We start from the raw sequence: 15,000 nt of genomic DNA, 5'->3' as shown, positions 1-15,000 counted from the left end.
GTTATTTAATTTATATTTTTGGTAAAACGTTCAGCGTATCTTTGTTTCATTGTATTTTTTATTTTTTTTAAGTACCCTTTATTTTCAAAACCAATTAGTAAGTCAAACGTAATTAAGAAACATATTTAAAGAATCATTAACATAATTCTAAGGACGCTAATTCATTTTATTTTTTATTGTCTAGTGAACAGAATGGGAAAATGACCGTAGCGCTTCGACCGGCGTTAAATTATCTGGTCTAAGTGGAAGCCATTGCAATTATCATATACCGCAGCAGCGCTGTGTTGCAAATATTCTCTGTCATTGTGCGAAAAGCGAAGCCGTCGGATCATTTTTTGTATTCTTTTTTTTTTTTTTTTTTTTTTTTTTTTTTTTTTTTTTTTGCACCAAACAAAAGCTCAAACCACAAAAGCGTGCCTCTCATTAAGGACTACGTACGTTACTAGGGTTTCATCAGGATTTAAAAATGATACATATTTTTTTTCTTCTTTTTCTTTTTCTTATTCATAACAGTTACTATTGTTTCTCTTGTTTTATATGCTGTTATCAGGGCACTGCTGTTATTTCAGCTGGGATCACGGAGGAATATAAATAGTTCTTGTTTAGAACCCTAAATACAAACCTAAGGTTTCATTAATTATATGTTTTTTTTGTTTAAGGATAAAAAAAAATTTTCAGTCCGTCGAGCCCTTGTTTAGTTTTTTTTTTTTTTTTTTTTTTTTTACGAAATGAAATCTTTGGCCAAAAATAATTTACCTTTTATCAAAATCCACTACATTTGAGCTCGATTGGGAATTATTATTTCTATAATCATGTTTTTTCCAATTTTTTTATTTATTCGGGTTGAGCATTTTCGACAAACCATATTCCAATACAAAAACAAACTCTCTGACCAAGGAAGCATACCCATTATTAAGGTTATTTTTTTTTTTATTTTTTTTTTTTTTTTTTTTTTTTTTTTATCTTAGTACCCTTTTTTTTAATTGTGACTTTGCCCACTGTACGTTTCAGGTTAATTTATCTTAAATTGTGTTACCGATTTATAACACAGGTCCTTTCGTTATTTCCAGATTACAATTAATATTTCATTATTAGTATTATTACTTTATTACTGTTCTTACTACTGTTCTTACTACCAGCAATAATATGCGGGTTAATGTTCAGTTTTCATTTTTTATCTAAATTCAATATACATCATTTCAATTGTGTATTTGCATATTGCCTTAGTTTACTCGAAGTGCACTACTATCATTTTCATTTTCCCTGTTTGACAAATGTGTTTACTTCTCTCTCTCTCTCTCTCTCTCTCTCTCTCGCTCTCTCCTCTCTCTCTCTCTCTCTCTCTGTTTATATATATATATATATATATATATATATATATATATATATATATATATATATGATAGATAGATAGAATATAATATTGGCTAATGTCTGAAGACGAACTCCTGGTGTACAATAGAAGTGAACTTTGTCTTTTCGTGAATTCACAACTGCTGTTCTTTATATTTATTTATTTATGCAAAGAATAATGAGAATCCAAAGAATACTACCGGTCGTAATTTGATATTTAACTCTCTCTCTCTCTCTCTCTCTCTCTCTCTCTCTCTCTCTCCAGTGAAGTGAAATGATAGAGATGTACATTGAAGATTCTCTCAGTCTCCTGAGTTTTTTTTTTTTTTTTTTTTTCATGTCATTCAAATTTCAATTTCAATACTCTCTCTCTCTCTCTCTCTCTCTCTCTCTCTCTCTCTCTCTCTCTCTCTCTCTCTCTCTCTCTTGTTTTGCGTAATCGAACACCGTAACGTTTCTCCAGTCAATAGTTTTTCCGATCGTACGTAACCCAAGACTTCATTGATGTTGCGTAACTCCCCCTCGTTTCCAGACCCCGTTTCAGGACTCGTTTCGGAAGTCTGTTGCAATGTTCCAGCAAGTTCCGGCAACGTTCCAGTAAGTGGTGGTCCCATTTGCAAGGCAAGGGACCACTTCTAGTCCTTTTAACTACCCTTCCCTTTCTTTTATGCAGTTCCACAATCTTTGTTGTTTAAGTATGCTCCTTATGAAAGGGCGGGAGGGTTTTGACTAGTTGGAAGAATTCGGGGGAGGGGGATGGGGGGCTGCCGTTTCAAATTGCTTAGTTTTTATGTTGATCAAACGTAGCCTTTTGTGTGTGTGTTTACTTCCACAATTATCTCCTCACTTTTATTGGAGCCAATTCACCATTGCCTTTGTTTGTATTATAAATGTGGTTATTTTTTATATACTTAATATTTGCCCCTGCGAGTTTTTTTTTCTTATTTCACAAAAGGGCATTTTAATCTATGGAAGTTTGATAGTTATATTCTATACTAGCTTTCCTGAGTATATATTTGCACATTTTGAATGTTGGTTATTAAGGCAGGTTATCATCTTTATCCTAGGGTCAGCTTTTGCAACATTCTAAAAGCACCTTGTAACTGTTGTTGAAAACTAAAGTCAGTCATCAGGTTGTATATGATGTTGTTATGATTCATTTTAATTAATTGTCCGCAGGTGCTCCTTGGTCCAAAGTGTATTTTCGTTCTTTTGCGTGCCTTGTATACCGGTTTCCTAAAAGCAACCCAATTACCCTAGTAGAAACGAAGGGTTTTAACGTAAATATTCATGATGGAGAAATAAACATTTGAAAAACGATTATCTATTCCGGTGACCACTTCTTTCTGTCGATTGCCCAACTTGAAACGCAATCCTTCTTTCAATTTCACTGACTCGCAAAAACATCGCGCTTTGAAGAGTGGAATCTATTATAGGGGCCACCAATCTTACCCCAAGAGCATCCTTTTTAAGCTAATCTTGGTCTAGATAAGGCTGTTGAGATGCGCGTCCACTTGGAGTGCTCTTGAACATTTGTTCCAGGTTTGGTAAGCAAAACTGACTGGCTCAAAAATATGTAGTTTTAAGATATCTAAGGATTTTTATATTCAACTAATTTTTTTTTAAATATAAAAATTCTTAGATAACTTGAAAATATATATTTTTGAGGCAGTCCACTGTATTGATTACTGCAGTTAATGTCTTCATTTTAATTTAAAGAAGCTCCCCCCCCCCCCAAATAATTAAAATAAACCCTGAATGTATATGAAATTAAATTACTTGCAGAGGAAAAGTATATTAGTAAGATGGTAAAAGGCAAGAATGATTTTATAAACACTCAGAAAATTAAAGTTTTAGTCATTGAAAAGCATCCATGAATATATCTAGACTCAAAAAGTATCCCAAATTTGAACATTTTTAATCAATCTCCTCTGACTAATGACGGTACATGTGAAAACTGTATACTTCGTTTGATGGCCGAAATATCTCGGGAAGTTTTTAAAAAAAAGGTCATTTTTATTTATGAAGGTTACATCAAACACTGGACGCTCAAAAAACTGAAATTTCGCATGCGGCGCTGTCCTTCATCTTCTAATTGGGTATTTGTAAGGCGAGTCGGGTAACTGGTTTTTGAGTCGGGTAGCTGGTTTTTTTCTTTACGATCGCTTACACATCGCGCGAATCGCTTAAGATCCTCTAAGGAATCTGGGAATCATCAATCCAATTTGTTTTCTCTGTTTTTTTCTTTCTTTTTTGGTTATAAAAGATACTCTCTCTCTCTCTCTCTCTCTCTCTCTCTCTCTCTCTCTCGTCTCTCTCTCCTTCTCTCTCTCTCCTCTCTCCTTGGGTGTATGTGTTTGTCTATGTATGGTATCTATGTATGTAAAATATATACATATATATCTATTATAATATATATATATATAATATATATATCTATATATTAATATATATATATATTAATTTATAGATATATATGATATATATATATATACATATATAAATACATCATAGAGATACCTCTCTCTGTTTCTCTCTGTCTCTCTCTCTCTCTGTATATATATATATATATATATATATATATATATAGTATATATATATATATATATATATATATATATATATATATATATATAATATATATATATGTTATATATATTATATATAAATATATATATATATATATATATAGATATTATATATATATATATCATGAGTCATTATCCTAGAGAGAGAGAGAGAGAGAGAGATAGATAGAGAGAGAGGAGAGAGAGAGAGAGAGAGAGAGAGAGAGAGAGAGAGACAGAGGCAGAGATTTTCATTTCAACGATGGCCATGAAGACGATGGCAGTAACTGATATTTCAAGTCTGTCATGAAGATGCAAATGACGACGATGAAGCGTACCGTAGTAACTGCACTCCCTAAGGTCTGTATTGAGAAATGGTTCTGAAAAGGTGCCTCTCAGTCGCTGGATAATTATAATAGAAGATGCTCGGGAAATACACAAAAAAAGTAAGAACGGTAAAAGGTAAAATTAATCCTTTGATTGTCAAAGGATAGTATGAATTGAGTGTCATCTTTTTTCTCTCGAATGATATAATCGATCATTAAAAAATTGGCATTGAATTGAATTTCACGTGCATGTAGATCAAAATCATCATTATTATCATTTTAGAACTCAACACGCGAGGAGTTTAGTTCTAGTCTTATAGATCCAAAATCATCGGAATTATCGACGCGACGGTCGAATGTTTCGTCTATAACCGTGACGAGCTCATGTAAGAGCTTCCGCCGGTATTATCTGATAAAGAAAAAAATAAAAATAAAAACAACTATGCTACTTTGGCATAGGGGCTGTTGTAGATTCACACTACGACGCTCCTGACTGGCTGTTGATAAGCCAGTCACAGGGCTGAAAACTCTCAGTGTCTCGAGAGAGTTCGCAAAGGCAGGATGTATGTTCCACCTCTCCTGAGGAATACTTTTGCAAAACGTATCCCTCAGGAGAGGTGGAACATACGACCTGCCCATGTGAACTCTCGAGAGACACTGAGAGTCTCCAGCCCTGTGATAGGCTTATCAACAGCCAATCAGGAGCGTCGTGAGAGACTGGCCTAGATATCAAATGCACGGTTGATGTGAATGTTAAATAGCCCCTTTGGGATCAAAGTATTTTATATACCTATTTCTATATTGTATTTTCGACAAATTATATTGATAAATGATATTTTCGTGCGGCCGTCTACTTTATTTAGCATGTGTTTACCTTGGACTTTGACGAATGTGGATACGTACCGGACTAATAACGCTCCTGTCTTGGGGGCTATATTTGCATTTTTTTTTTTTTTTTTTTTTTTTTTTTTTTTTTTTTTTTTTTTTTTTTTTTTTTTTTGCCTGTCTATGCAATGCGTTCCGAGGTCAATAGGCTAAGATTGTTCCATGATTTCTTTTAATTATTATAAGTAAATTGCATTATTTGCGATAACATTTATTGTATGATCTGTGATTCAATTTACTTACATAATTGTAGATTTTTCATTACACGTCAATTTGATCACGACAATGTGATTTTCCCAGCTTTATTATTATTATTATTATTATTATTATTATCGGCAGCAAGTCCAAAGCAAAGGCTCGCATATATAAATATATAGGTATATAGCACGGCCGGCCACCGCCGCCACCGCCTTATCTCATTTGCATACCGGATATGCCCGCAAGAATGCCCATTACTGTGTCCTGGTTGAGGTGAAAAATGCCCCTGCTTGCTTGCTGCTTTAATTGCTTGTGACCTTCACGGCTGGAAGTTTCGATTACGATGCCGGAACTGGAATATGATGCTCAGTTTTTTTTTTTTTTTTTTTTTTTTTTTTTTATTCTGGGGCGTTTACAACTTTACATTTTTTGTATATTGAACTTGTTGTATGTGATTATTATTTTACATCGCAAAAACTGTACCTTTCTGTCAGTGTAAACTGGAATACTATGCTAATTTCTTTTTTTTTACATATTTTATTTATTTTTTTATTTTTTTACTGTAACGGGTTAACAACTTTACATTTTTATATACTGAACTTGTTATGCGTGAAGCATATTTTACGTAACTGAAACTATTCCTTTCTTTTAGCCTAAATTTTTAACTATCAATATTCACGATTTTAAAATATTCAAACTTTACCCTTTAAATCCAGTGAAATTTTACTCATATTTATTTTTTTCCCGTAAAGTCTTTACAACTTTTTTTAAATTTTTGTTTTATTTTTACTGCAACGTGTTTACAAGTTTTTTTACATTTACTGTTTTTATTGAAACGTGTTTACAACTTTTTTTTTTACATTATTTGTTTTTATTGAAACGTATTTACAATTGTTTTTTTTTTTTTACATTTTTTGTTTTTATTGTAACGTGATTACAACTTTTTTACTCATTTGTACTGTTACATGTTTAATTTTTTTTTTCTTTTTACTATAACGTATTTACAAATTAAAATTTTTGATATATTGAGCTTGTTATGTGATGCATATTATTTTACATACCCCAAAACCTTTTTTTTCTTTTAGTAAATTTATTTTTATTCACGATTTAAGATTTTCAAACTTAACTCTTTCAATACAGTGAAATTTGTTTTTGCATCTATTTTTTACTGTTAGGTGTTTACAACTTTGTGATGCTTATTATTTTACTTAACTAGAAACATAACTTGCTTTCAGTATATATTTATATTTTCATTATTCAATATTTTAAGATTTTATTATCTTACGTTATTTTACGTCATTAAACTTTGCTATGTTTGGTGTAAATATTTTTATTTTAATTAGTTTTCATGATTTGAAGATCTTAAATTTTAGTACGTTCAGTTTAACGTCTGAAATTGTACTAATATCTGATATACGATTTGTTTTATAAGTTTAATATCTCATAATGTTTTCTTAAAGCCTATGGTGGGATAAAGCCAGTTTAGTCATTAGCATTAACGACACTAAAACTACTTTTATAATATACACATTTTTTTTATTTTTCCTTTTTTTCTATGCTTCGTGGAAATTATTTCTTAACATCTCTGAAGTAACTTAGTATTATATCGAATATTTTCCTATTCATATTTTTTTATACCTTAAAACTAGTTTTTTTTTTAAATTGTGAGTCTAGTTTTTTACTTGCGAGGAATTTGACGCTCTGGGAATAATGTTTTCTTTCATCTTGAAGCTAATTCATATCCATGTTTTTAATATCTTATAACTAGTTTTTTTTTTACTGAATTTTATTGCAAGAAACTTGACTCTATTTTTAAATAGTGGCCATTTTATTTTTTAATTCGTGCTTTTGTTAATAAATTCATTGCAAATGTCCAAAAAGGAGATGAGAATTCTGATCTAGCCCTGATTTGAATGGAAGTAAAGTCTGAGAGTACCCCCAAAAATTCATTCGCCTCTTAAAAAGATGAAAGTTTATAAGACTCCTAGAAAACATAGGCAGGGAGAAACTTCCAAAGCTTTCCAGTTTATGGGAATGAAAGGCACCAAAGTGAGACGAGTTACTCCAATTTTTTTTATTTATTGCTTTATTTTTGTTAGTGTTTTTTTACAGTTTTTAATTCATTAGTCTTCACGTTTCTTATGTATCTGTTATCTTATATGTATTATCGAATTTCCATAAAACCTAAGTACTGTATACATGTTTGGGCTTTGGTTTGGGTCACCCATCCAATCGCCGACCAGACCCATTGTAGCTTAATTTCTCTGATGCAGAATTGTTACCGTTAGGAAGCCGGTGTGTACATGTACCTCCTTGTGTGCAACCGTATTTTTGTTTGTTTCTCTCTCTCGGGTGACTAATAGCTTTCCCAAAATAAGTATCCCCTTGATGGGGGCCAGTGCCGTCAGTGCATCTCATGTGTTGTACTGTAGACAGTCACTTGAGGGTTTTTGTGGCGATCCTCCAGCACCCAGCTGCAACCTCTTTCATTCCCTTTAGTGTACCTCCGTTCATATTCTCTTTCTTTCATCTTTGCTTTCCAACCTCTCTAACAATGTTTCATAGTTTAGCTGCTAGTTTTTTTTTCTCTCTCTCCTATTACACCTTTCATCCCTTCTTACTGTCAATTTCTCTTTCAGCGCTGAATGACCTCTTAGGTCCCAGCTCTTGTCCTTTGGCCTAAATTCTATATTCTATTCCATTCCCTAAATAAGCGTAGCTTATCAAAATAATTTATCATTAGAGTACACTGCATAATAAAGGATAATAAGGAATGGTTATGTAATAAATAATTTTTTCTTGAAAATTATAAAAACACGTTTTGAAGGTTAGGAAATATAACATATGAATCATTTACTTTTTACTCAGTAGCTCAGCACCACTTAATTCAATTCAAAGCTTTGATGTTGATCGGAGTTGGATCTTTGCAAATTATCACTTTTAATTAAAAAAAAAACTTTAAAAAGAATTCCATTGTAATTCAAGGTTTTGTTAGGTATTACTACAAGATAATGTGAGAAATATCATGGTTTTAATCGAAATTATGACGGTAATAATTCAGGATTTTTATGAGACAAATTTATAATAGTTTATAATAGTTTTATAAATTGTGTTATTTTAAGTTAATTTTTTTTTTGTCTTGATATTAATCGATGAATTAAAGTCGGGTCGTTCACTCCAAATTAGGAGGGATCATTACTGTTATTAGGATGAATAATTACTAATTACAGAGCATCAAAGGCAACGCGTTTTAACCTGCCTGAATGATTTAAAGTTTTATTTTTTTTGCTCATTCACGGAGAAGGTAAATAATTATGGCCTGAAATATAATTATTATTTTTCTTTTGATACCTTTTTTTCATATTTTATTCATGGGTCGTATGACCGAAACTTAATAAGTAATCCTTTGATGGAGAGGATTCATATTTCATGCATGATTTATTTATGTATAAAGGTTTGAAGTGTATTTATATTATAACATGTTATTTTTAAGGGTTCGAAGTGTATTCATGTCACTTATAACATGTTATGTAGAGTATTCGAAGTGTTTTCATGTCACTAATAATAAGTTATGTATAAGGGTTCGAAGTGTATTCGTGTCACTCACTTATAACATGTTATGTAAAAGGATTCAATGTGTTTTCATATCACTTATAACATGTTATGTATAAGAATTCGAAGTGTTTTCATTTCGCTTATAACATGTTATGTGTAAGGATTCGAAGTTTATTCATTTCACTTATAACATGTCATGTATAAGGATACAAAGTGTTTTCATGTCGCTTATAAAATCCAATGTATAAGGGTTCGAAGTATATTCATGTCACTTATAACTTGTTCCCAAAAGATTTTATTCATTCTAGATGTCCCAAATTCGGATGAAGACTTGGACCAAGGGTAGGGTTTAAAGACACTTTATATTTTTTACCAATGGTTCCTGGGGGTAGACAACAAACCTCAGGTGTTTAGTGCAAGCTGCAATTGGGCCTCAGAATTTTGTGTGTTTCTAAAGCCAGTTTTGTTAGTCCCCTTAAACTTCAGTAGTGTAATCTAGGCCTTACTCAAGTTCTTTGCAGCGTCCCGTCGGCCCTTAGCCGCTACTCCTTTCATTCCTTTTACTGTACCTCCATTCATATTCTCTTTCTTCCTATCTCGCTTTCCACCCACTCCCAACAATTTTTTCGTCTGTATTTTCAACGCTGAATGACCTCATAGGTCAAACAGCGCTGAAAACAATGTATGTACGTACGAACATACGTATGTACACATTTATATGATCTCATAGGTCAGTCAGCATTGACAGTTAGCTACATACTTACATAAGTATTTACGTACATATGGTATATGCGTATGTTTGCATTTACGCAGGCTGTATATGCATAAATATGTATATACGTTTGCTTTTACGCAGGCTGTGTGTACATAATTATGTATATACGCACGTTCGCATTTACGAAGGCTGTGTGTACATAATCATGTATATACATACTTCTGTGTTTACGCAGATTGTATATACATGATTATGTATATACGTACGTTCGCATTCACAAAATTTATGTATATATGTATGTTCGTATTTACGCAGGCTGTGAGTACATAATTATGTATAAACGTACATTCGAATTTACGCAGGCTTTGTGTACATAATCATGTATATACGTGCGTTCACATTTACGCAGGTGCTCAGCCAGATACGTAAATAAGGAGAACGAAGCAACCGAGACTCGGAATTATTTTCATCATTTATTTATTTCGACGAATCGCGTCGCCGTCTCTCTCTCTCTCTCTCTCTCTCTCTCTCTCTCTCTCTCTCTCTCTCTCTCTCTCTCTCGCAAGGAGCTCGCCGTCTTGCGGCTAAAAGTAGACTTGGCAAAATAAATATTTAAATGACTGTGGCGAATAGGGAAAGAAGGGTTTCGCTGTTCCTGGACCACGTCCCATCAAGCCAGTTGTTGAGGAGAGAGAGAGAGAGAGAGAGAGAGAGAGAGAGAGAGAGAGAGAGAGAGAGAGAGAGAGTTATACGGATGTTATCAGCATGATTACGTGAATGTGCGCGCTAAAGAAAACAGCGAAAAATCTGCTAACGGAACTCGTGTAAATTTTTGTTAGTAGCAATTAGTAATATTATTGTTATATTCAGTAGAGGAAACCTATCCTCAAGGAACATGTGCACCAAAGGGGCCATTGACTTGAAATTGAAGCTTCCAAAGAATGGTTGGTTTCAAGCTCCCACCGTATAGACCCCCACAGAGCCCCCCCCCCCCCCCAAAGCCCCCCCCCCCCCCCCCCTTTTTTTTTTTTTTTTTTTTTTTTTTTTTTTTTTTTTTTTTTTTTTTTTTTATGAGAAGATGCAGAAAACCTGTGAAATAATTTCAAAGTTTGTTTAAGAGGCGAAAGTTAAAAGCAGAAGTTATGGAAAGAAAAGTCATATTGTTTGACGGAAGGATGGAACGCAGATTCCTAAGACATCTTGTCTCTCATAGGACTTTTTTTTCTCTCATGGAACTTTTTTTTTTTTTTTTTTTTTTTTTTTTTTGTTTTTTTTTTTTTTTTTTTTTTTTTTTTTTTTTTTTTTTACAGGTTTCCTTGATTTGGTATAAACCTCATCTTTTGGAATCATGCTCTTATATGACCGAATCAACCTTAACATATTTGAGGACATTTGAATTATTATTTTTGAATTGTTTTCTGTAATTGTGTTAATTTATTGCATTTACACATTTTTGTTAATTTTTATGTACTTAGGCGTAAGGTTATTGACCTAGGGTCATTGCCACAGGTATGTAATTAAAACCAATACTTTCACTATTATAGTTAATTATCTTCTGTTACTAATATGTCGATTTTTCTTTAAGTTATCGAGTGAAATTCTATTAACTCAACAGAAAACTCTTTCTTCTTTTTTTTCCTTTTTTTTTTCATTTCAGTCCAACTTTAAAAACAAACTGTCTCATATTCCTTCATACTTCGCATCTCATGTCACTTCCTGCTTACAACAGACCGTAAAAAGGCCTGTTGCAAGTTTTAATTTTTTCCACAAGGTGGAGCGTTTACTCGCTATAAGCAGCCTTACCTGTATTGAATAGTGAGATAACGATCTCTCTCTCTCCTCTCTCTCTCTCTCTCTCTCTCTCTCTCTCTCTCTCTCTCTCCTGTCAGCAGTATAATGAGTATATACCTCGGTATGCACGTGTACATATGTCACACATATATATTAATTCCATTTTGAGTTATTTCTTATTACTTCTATATTCATTTAAAATGCAATAAACTGTGCGTGTGCCAGAGTATTCATGCAATTTATATGCAAACATATATTTTAATTACATTTTCCTGTATCTATTTAAAATTAATTTCTCGCAGTGTGTGTGCGCGCGCGTGCGTGCGTTCAGGTAACATGACTCATCCATCTCCTATGTGTGTATGTGTGTGTGTGTGTATGTGTGTTTTCAACATTTGCATCGATGAATATAGTTATTCATTTTCACGTCGTCCGTAATTTGAGCTGATTTATGACGCCGGGTCTTTGCACTGACAAATGAATATTCTGGATTTCGCAACGCACGAAATCACCAGTTACCAGTCCGGACCAGAGAGAGAGAGAGAGAGAGAGAGAGAGAGAGAGAGAGTCAGGTCTTGTTAAATAAATATCGGTCGGTTCCTCCTCATAAATATTAATTAGGGAGGCTGGTCCGCCGCCATAACCCTCAGGTCATGTAGACTCATCTGCACCCAGGGCATCTGCTGCGCTGATTAATTAACACGGCGTCTTCTAAATGGGGCCGGAGACGTCCTTTTTGTCAGGGGCGATTTGTCAAGGCGTTTGCAAAGGCTGCTGGGTCTATTGCCTTCGCATTCGACCTCACAAAAGGAGCAACGGCGGTAGCGTATTGCTTTGGCTCCAGAGAAAGAGGAAAAGTATGTGAGGTCGCTGCCTGGTTCGTCGTTTTAAACTGGTGGCACCAAAAGGATCTGGCAGGAAAATCCAAGGGCAGTTTCCCACTTTGGGCCAAGGATGGGACAAAAGGGATCGCAGGGAATCCAGCAGTTTCACTGCAAGGATGGACCAAAGGATTCCTGCAAGGAAAATCCAGCAGTTTTCCACTTGCCAAAGGGAGGGGACCAAAAGGATCTCCGGAAAAAATCCAGCAGTTTCATTGCAAGGATGAAGCCCCCTTGCCTATAATTTCCAGAACTTCAGGAGTTTCTATCAAGGATGAAGCTCCCCTGTCTAGCATTTCCAGAACTTCACCAGTTTCATACAAAGGATGAAGCTTCCGCGACTAGAATTTCCAGAACGTCAGGAATTTCATACCAAGGATGAAGCTCCCCTGTCTAGAATTTCCAGAACTTCACAAGTTTCATGCTAAGGATGAAACTTCCTTGACTAGATTTTCCAGAACTTCTGCAGTCTTATCAAGGATGAAGCTCCAATGTCTGGAATTTCCAGAACTTCGTAAGTTTCATACTAAGATGAAGCTCCCCTGTCTAGGATTTCCAGAACTTCCCCAGTTTCATACCAAGGATGAAACTTCCTTAACTAGATTTTCCAGAACTTTTGCAGTCTTATCAGGATGAAGCTCCAATGTCTGAAATTTCCAGAACTTCAGCCGTTTCATATCAAGGATGAACCTCACGTTTAGAGAACTTCCAAAACATCAGCAGGTTCATAGACCTTACGCGTGATGTTAATTTTTCACTGCAACCAAGGAAACCGTTGTATTATAACTTTACCAAGTTAACAGCAAACCTGTTTTTATTTATTTATTTATTTATTCATTCATTCATTCATTTTTTTTTACTGCATAACGTTGAATTTGAAGATTCGAATGCAAAGATCTTCTTGGGAAACAGGATTTTTTTTTTTACAGTTTGCTCCTGAAGGATAGTGGTCGAATATCCTCTCACAATTCCTTTAATTAAAGTTTAGTAACTTTACTAACCTGCGTGATTCACCCGTCAGTAGACGCCTTCAGCGAGAAGAGGTGTTATTTAGAGTAACTTTTGTATGCATTCTTCATTCCACCCCTATACATTTGTTTCCGGTAAAGAATGTTTTATTTAAATACACGAAGGCTTGATAAGTCGAGGTATCGGTTTGTGCTTCTGAACTGATGAAAATTTTTAATGTCAGATTTCATTCAAATATAATCTTTGCTTCTTTCTTGTTTAGTTATAATGACTTAATCTACAGGGAAGTAATACTGATGTATCAATGGGCTAATATATATATATATATATATATAATATATAATAATATATATATATATACACATCTATTACACATACATACATACATACATATATATAATATATATATATATATATATTATATATATTATATGATATATATATGTGTGTGTGTGTGTGTGTGTGTGTGTGTGTATATGTGTGTATATATATATATATACTATATTTATATTATATATATAATATATATATATATACATATATAAATTAAATATCTATATATATTATATATATATGTTACGCAAAATGTGGATAATTTGCCAAATGTTGACAATTTTGCAGCGCTTGGTTGGCCTGCAAATTGTACACCCAAATAGGGCAGAAAATTAATTGGCAACAAAATGTACACATTTGGCAATTCATTCCACATTTTTGGCGTAACATATATAATATATCTAATATATTATTATTATATATATATATAATTATCTATATATACGTATATATATATATATTATCTATATAGTATATGGTATAATATATATATTATATTACTTGGAGTAGAATTCATTTACCTCAGTATTAGTGCACGGGTTGATAAACAAAGTAAAATATAAGCTTAAACAGTAAGTGACTGAATGATAAATATACAAACCATTTAAACTGAAGTGCCTGTGCGCATAGCTGTCTTTGAATATTAAGTGTAATACTGTGATCTTCAGCATAATATCACTGATCTCCAACATAATATTCCGTTAGCAGTGTTCAGTATCATATGATCACAGTTGTCAGTGTTTTATTTTTAGCAGCTCTTATTGACGAAATGTTTTGCTGCAGTGGGAAGTAATCCACTGCTGAGACCTAGATCAGACAAATGATCGTGTTTGAGCGCAGTGTTAACACGCTTGCATTGTAAAAATAAAAAAATTATTTTTCAAACTTGAATTTTGTATAATGATAAGAAAGGGCTTTTGCAATTGTATGTTGAACCATATGTAATACATGTATTTGGAAATATACTCTACAGTATTTCACAAGAGTGACGTAAGAGTTAATGGGCCAGTCTGAGACCTGTTAAACCAAATTGCGAGTGGTGTGTTATGGGAGTCAGGTTTAGCATGTTTTAATATTTTGCTGATGGACGCAGAATCAGTCTGATAGAGGCGTTTTATAATAATCTTTGTCCGTCCGCAGTTTTTTCTTTCCGCACTTTGTCTGTCCGCCCTCAGATCTTGAAAACTACTGAGGCTACAGTGCTGCAAATTGGTATGTTGATCATCCACCCTCCAGTCATCAAACATAGCAAATATCAGCCCTCAAGCCTTCGTAGTGTCTATTTTATGTAAGGTTAAAGTTAGCTGTAATCGTGCGTCAGACTTTATAAGCCAGACCACCACTGGGCCGTGGCTAAAGTCTCATGGACCGCGGCTCATACAGCATTATACAGAGACCACCGAAAGATGGATCTATTTCTGTGCCTA

This window comes from Macrobrachium nipponense, chromosome 23 (assembly GCF_015104395.2).
Source record: "Macrobrachium nipponense isolate FS-2020 chromosome 23, ASM1510439v2, whole genome shotgun sequence".
In the NCBI taxonomy this organism is placed as follows: domain Eukaryota; kingdom Metazoa; phylum Arthropoda; class Malacostraca; order Decapoda; family Palaemonidae; genus Macrobrachium; species Macrobrachium nipponense.
Note: the sequence above shows the minus strand (reverse complement) of the source record.